The sequence below is a fragment of the Mustelus asterias genome, unplaced genomic scaffold, assembly GCF_964213995.1.
Source record: "Mustelus asterias unplaced genomic scaffold, sMusAst1.hap1.1 HAP1_SCAFFOLD_2499, whole genome shotgun sequence".
Lineage (NCBI taxonomy): Eukaryota > Metazoa > Chordata > Chondrichthyes > Carcharhiniformes > Triakidae > Mustelus > Mustelus asterias.
Window position 1 is genome coordinate 5001 of NW_027592444.1, and position 6539 is coordinate 11539.

The following is a 6539-nucleotide window of genomic DNA, read 5'->3' on the forward strand; positions in this document are numbered from 1 at the left end:
CCCTATCTATGCCTTTCATAATTTTATACACCTCTATTAGGTCACCCCTCATCCTCCGTCTTTCCAGTGAGAACAACCCCAGTTTACCCAATCTCTCCTCATAACTAAGCCCTTCCATACCAGGTAACATCCTGGTAAACCTTCTCTGCACTCTCTCTAAAGCCTCCACGTCCTTCTGGTAGTGTGGCGACCAGAACTGGGCGCAGTATTCCAAATGCAGCCGAACCAACGTTCTATACAACTGCAACATCAGACCCCAACTTTTATACTCTATGCCCCGTCCTATAAAGGCAAGCATGCCATATGCCTTCTTCACTACCTTCTCCACCTGTGACGTCACCTTCAAGGATCTGTGGACTTGCACACCCAGGTCCCTCTGTGTATCTACACCCTTTATGGTTCTGCCATTTATCGTACAGCTCCTCCCTACATTAGTTCTACCAAAATGCATCACTTCGCATTTATCTGGATTGAACTCCATCTGCCATTTCTCTGACAATGTTCCTCACTATCTGCAAGTCCAGCCATTTTCGTGTCGTCCGCAAGCTTACTGATCACCCCAGTTACACCTTCTTCCAGATCGTTTATATAAATCACAAACAGCAGAGGTCCCAATACAGAGCCCTGCGGAACAAGTTGGGCCGAAGGGCCTGTTTCCATGCTGTAAACCTCTCTGACCTCTATGATATTCACTGGAGTTTAGAAGAGTGAGAGGGGATCTCATAGAAACTTAGAAAATTCTAACGGGGGAGATTCAGAAAGAATGTTCCCGATGGTGGGGGGAGTCCAGAACGAGGGGGTCAGAGTTTGAGGATAAGGGGTAAACCTTTTAGGACTGAGGTGAGGAGAAATTTCTTCACCCAGAGGGTGGTGAATGTGTGGAATTCACTCCCACAGAAAGTAGTTGAGGCCAAAACGTTGTGTGATTTCAAGAAGGAATTAGATATCGTTCTTGGGGCTGAAGAGATCGAGGGATATGGGGCGGGGGGGGGGGGGGGGAAATCAGGATATTGAATTCGATGCTCAGCCATGATTGAGATGAATGGTGGAGCAGGCTGGAAGGGCCGAATGGCCTCCTCCTGCTTCTAGTTTCTGTGTATATTGTGTTGGTAAACGCTCAGTCACTGTAACGTTAACCTCTCTCTCTGTCTCTCTCTGTCTCTCTCTCTCTCTCTCTCTCTGTCTCTCTGTCTCTCTCTCTCTCTCTGTCTCTGTCTCTCTCTCTGTCTCTCTCTGTTTCTCTCTCTCTCTGTCTCTCTCTCTGTCTCTCTGTCTCTCTCTCTCTCTCTGTCTCTGTCTCTCTCTCTGTTTCTCTCTCTCTCTGTCTCTCTCTCTCTCTCTGTCCCTGTCTCTCTGTCTCTCTCTGTCTCTTTCTGTCTCACTCTCTCTCTGTCTCTCTGTCTCTCTCTCTCTCTCTGTCTCTCTGTCTCTCTCTCTCTCTCTGTCTCTGTCTCTCTCTCTGTCTCTCTCTGTTTCTCTCTCTCTCTGTCTCTCTCTCTCTCTCTGTCCCTGTCTCTCTGTCTCTCTCTGTCTCTTTCTGTCTCACTCTCTCTCTGTCTCTCTGTCTCTCTCTCTCTCTCTCTGTCTCTCTCTCTCTGTCTCTCTCACTCTCTGTCTCTGTCTCTCTCTCTCTCTGTCTCTCTCTCTCTGTCTCTCTCTCTCTGTCTCTGTCTCTCTGTCTCTCTGTCTCACTCTCTGTCTCACTCTCTGTCTCTCTCTGTCTCTCTCACTCTCTGTCTCTCTCACTCTCTCTGTCTCTCTCTGTCTCTCTCTCTCTCTCTCTCTGTCTCTCTCTCTGTCTCTCTCTCTCTCTGGATTCCCGCAGGATCTCCATGGGATCAGAGTCGGCAGGGACAGGGCAGATTCCGTGTCTGGGCTCGATGAGGTGTCGGACGGTTGTGTTTGTGAGTCCGTGCTCTCGGTCACTCCCTCATGCGGCCGGCCTCACTTCCTGACTGCGGAATGGTCAGGCATTGACTGCTATGCATGCCCTTTGACCCCCCCGCTACCCCGCTCCCTCCCACTCGCTGTCCCGTATGGTCACCATTCATCACCCCACCTCTCGGGGACTCTCCCCGTCCTTCCCCAGGCCGGAGGTTCTGGATCCGGAGACTTAATCTGTCCGCCCTTACATTAAAAGCAAATTGTATTCCCGACTTTTAGGAGTAACAGGTTCCACGGACAAGTCGGGGTTCGGAGTGGGATCATATTTGGAGCAGGAGCGGAGTGAGGCCTGGTCTCGGGAGTGAGAGTGAGGCCTGGTCTCGGGAAGGGGAGGGAAGCCTGGTCTCGGGAGTGAGAGAGGGGCCTGGTCTTGGGAGAGGGGTTTTGAGGCCTGGTCTCTGGACTGAGAGTGAGGCCTGGTCTCGGGAAGGGGAGGGAGGCCTGGCCTCGGGAGTGGGGAATGAGGCCTGGCCTCGGGAGTGGGAGAGTGAGGCGTTGTCTAGGAAGTGGGAGAGTAAGGTCTGGTCTCGGGAGTGGGAATAGAGGCCTGGTCTCGGGAGTGGGAGTGAGGCCCTGGTCTCGGGAGTGAGGCCTAGTCTCAGGAGTGGGAGTGAGGCCTGGTCTCAGGAGTGGGAGTGAGGCCTGGTCTCGGGAGTGGGAGTGAGGCCTGGTCTCGGGAGTGGGAGAGTGAGGCCTAGTCTCGGGGAGTGGGGTAGTGTGGCCTGGTGTCTGGAGTGGGAATGAGGTCTGGTGTCGGGGTGGGAGTGAGGCCTGGTCTCGGGAGTGGGAGTGAGGACTGGCCTCAGGAGTGGGAGTAAAGCCTGGTCTCGGGGGTGGGAGTGAGGCCTGGTCTCGGGGAGTGGGAGTGAGGCCTGGTCTCGGGAGTGGGAGTGAGGCCTGGTCTCGGGAGTGGGAGTGAGGCCTGGTCTCGGGAGTGGGGGTGAGGCCTGGTCTCGGGAGTGGGAGTGAGGCCTGGTCTCGGGAGTGGGAGTGAGGTCTGGTCTCGGGAGTGGGAGTGAGGCCTGGTCTCGGGAGTGGGAGTGAGGCCTGGTCTCGGGAGTGGGGGGAGGTGAGGCCTGGTGTCGGAAGTGGGAGTGAAGCCATGTGTCGGGAGTGGGAATGAGCCTGGTGTTGGGAGTGGGAGAGTGAGGGCCTAGTCTTGGGAGTGGGGAAGTGTGGCCTGGTGTCTGGAGTGGGAGTGAGGCCTGGTCTCAGGAGTGGGAGAGTGGGCCTAGTCTCGGGAGTGGGGGAGTGTGGCCTGGTGTCTGGAGTGGGAGTGAGGTCTGGTGTCGGGAGTGGGACAGTGAGGCCTAGTCTTGGGAGTGGGGGAGTGTGGCCTGGTGTCTGGAGTGGGAGTGAGGCCTGGTGTCGGGAGTGGGAGTGAGGCCTAGTCTCGGGAGTGGGAGTGAGGCCTAGTCTCGGGAGTGGGACTGAGGCCTGGTCTCGGGAGTGGGAGTGAGGCCTGGTCTCTGGAGGGGGTTTGAGGCCTGGTCTCGGGAATAGATTGTCGCCTGGAGTGGGGAAGGGGCCTGAAGGGTGGGACGGGAGAGGGATTCCCAGATCGCAGAGCCGAGGCAGAGAGGAGATTTGGAGCGTTGTTGTTGGGGGAGGAGAGATGGGGCGGGGGGAGCATCTAAAGGCCGTGTCCCGATCCCAGACCACACAGAGCCACTCTCGCTCCCTCGGCCTCTGCCTCCCCCCACCACCCCCCGACTCCCCCCAGAGCGAGCAGTCAGGAGGATTAGAGAGACAGAGGCTCCGGGAAGTGGTGAAGCCACAGACCACTGCTGTCACTCACAGAGCAACTTCCTGTCAAATGTCTGCCTCAGCGAGCTAACGGAGCAGCCGAGGAGGAGAGGGAGTGTGTGGGATCTTGCTATCCACTGGGCTGCAGTCCCCCAGGGTGGGGGGAGGCGGGGGAGAGAGAGGGGGGGGGGCGGACAGGTTGGTGGGACGCTGGATTGATGGAGGGGTTTGAATAGTCTGTCGCCTCGTGGGCAGCGGATCGGAGAGATACCGTCTCTCGCTGTCACCTCAGTGACTTCCCCTCCTGATCCTCTGCTGGTGTCTCACCCCCCCCCACCGCCGTCCCACCATGCCCCCTTCTCATCGCACCCCATTCCCCTCGAACCCTGCCCAGTGACAACATCCTTTTCACCTCTTCTCTTCCAGACGGTCGGCTGAGGGCAGAGGACGTGGTGACCACACTCAGGTAAGAGATTCCGGGGAACTAGAACATTCTAGCTGGTTAGATATTCGAACCAGACATCCAGAGTGACTCCAGACGCTGCCTCCCCCTCCCCCAGACATCCAGACAGACTCCATACTCTCTCCCCCTCCCCCAGACATCCAGACAGACTCCAGACTCTCTCCCCCTCCCCCAGACATCCAGACAGACTCCAGACTCTCTCCCCCTCCCCCAGACATCCAGACAGACTCCAGACTCTCCCCCTCCCCCAGACATCCAGACAGACTCCACACTCTCTCCCTCCCTCCCCCAGACATCCAGACAGACTCCACACTCTCTCCCTCCCTCCCCCAGACATCGAGACAGACTCCAGACTCTCTCCCTCCCTGCCCCAGACATGCAGACAGACTCCAGACTCCCTCCCTCCCCCAGACATCCAGACAGACTCCACACTCCTCCCCCCTCCCCCAGACATCCAGACAGACTCCAGACCCTCTCCCCCTCCCCCAGACATCCAGACAGACTCCAGACTCTCTCCCCCTCCCCCAGACATCCAGACAGACTCCACACTCTCTCCCTCCCTCCCCCAGACATCCAGACAGACTCCACACTCTCTCCCTCCCTGCCCCAGACATCCAGACAGACTCCAGACTCTCTCCCTCCCTCCCCCAGACATCCAGACAGACTCCACACTCTCTCCCTCCCTCCCCCAGACATCCAGACAGACTCCAGACCCTCTCCCCCTCCCCCAGACATCCAGACAGACTCCAGACTCTCTCCCCCTCCCCCAGACATCCAGACAGACTCCAGACTCTCTCCCCCTCCCCCAGACATCCAGACAGACTCCAGACTCTCTCCCCCTCCCCCAGACATCCAGACAGACGCCACACTCTCTCCCCCTCCCCGGGACATCCAGACAGACTCCACACTCTCTCCCTCCCTCCCCCAGACATCCAGCCTAACTCCAGACGGGTGGCACAGTCGTTAGCGCTGCTGCCTCACAGCGCCAGGGACCCGGCTTCGATTCCCGGCTCGGGTCACTGTCTGTGCGGAGTCTGCACGTTCTCCCCGTGTCTGCGTGGGTTTCCTCCGGGTGCTCCGGTTTCCTCCCACAGTCCGAAACGTTAGGGTTCGGTGGATTGGCCGTGCTAAATTGCCCCTTAGTGTCAGGGGGATTAGCAGGGGGAATATGTGAGGATACGGGGATAGGGCCTGGGTGGGATTGTGGTCAGTGCAGACTCGATGGGCCGAATGGCCTCTTTCTGCACTGTAGGGATTCTATGGCTGGGTAACTCAAAGCCTGGGACTCCCACCGGGCCACTCCCAATGGAAACGGGATCTGACACCAGCGTCTTTCCCACGTCCCCAGTGAGGATCCAGGAGAGCCCTACAACGGAGAGGGGAAGGGACACATCGACCTGGAATCGAGGGGCAGCAAGCGTGTTCTCCGCACTGTCAGCTTCCTCAAGAAGATGGCCGGGATGACAAAGGTCAGTCTCCACTTCAGACACTCAAAAATAAGGAGTGTTACAGTGAGGGGTGTGGGATATATCAGAGTGTTACAGTGAGGGGTGTGGGGTATATCAGAGTGTTACAGTGAGGGGTGTGGCGTATATCAGAGTGTTACAGTGAGGGGTGTGGGTATATCAGAGTGTTACAGTGAGGGGTGTGGGATATATCAGAGTGTTACAGTGAGGGGTATATCAGAGTGTTACAGTGAGGGGTGTGGGGTACATCAGAGTGTTACAGTGAGGGGTGTGGGGTATATCAGAGTGTTACAGTGAGGGGTGTGGGGTATATCAGAGTGTTACAGTGAGGGGTGTGGGGTATATCAGAGTGTTACAGTGAGGGGTGTGGGGTATATCAGAGTGTTACAGGGAGGGGTGTGGGGTATATCAGAGTGTTACAGTGAGGGGTGTGGGGTATATCAGAGTGTTACAGTGAGGGGTGTGGGGTATATCAGAGTGTTACAGTGAGGGGTGTGGGGTATATCAGAGTGTTACAGGGAGGGGTGTGGGGTATATCAGAGTGTTACAGTGAGGGGTGTGGGGTATATCAGAGTGTTACAGTGAGGGGTGTGGGGTATATCAGAGTGTTACAGTGAGGGGTGTGGGGTATATCAGAGTGTTACAGTGAGGGGTGTGGGATATATCAGAGTGTTACAGTGAGGGGTGTGGGGTATATCAGAGTGTTACAGTGAGGGGGTGTGGGATATATCATAGTGTTACAGTGAGGGGTGTGGTGTATATCAGAGTGTTACAGTGAGGGGTGTGGGATATATCAGAGTGTTACAGTGAGGGGTGTGGGATATGTCAGAGTGTTACAGTGAGGGGTGTGGGATATATCAGAGTGTTACAGTGAGGGGTGTGGGGTATATCAGAGTGTTACAGTGAGGGGTGTGGGATAC

At 56.5% G+C, this 6539-nt stretch overlaps 1 long non-coding RNA gene across 1 annotated transcript; it reads left to right on the forward strand.

The window, feature by feature from the left end:
• Positions 1 to 1823: 1823 nt before the first annotated feature.
• On the forward strand, positions 1824 to 5622 carry LOC144489752 (uncharacterized). Its single transcript, XR_013497043.1, has 3 exons — positions 1824 to 1904; positions 4117 to 4156; positions 5502 to 5622. It is a non-coding gene; the product is annotated as an uncharacterized LOC144489752 (long non-coding RNA).
• The last annotated feature ends 917 nt before the right edge of the window (positions 5623 to 6539 follow it).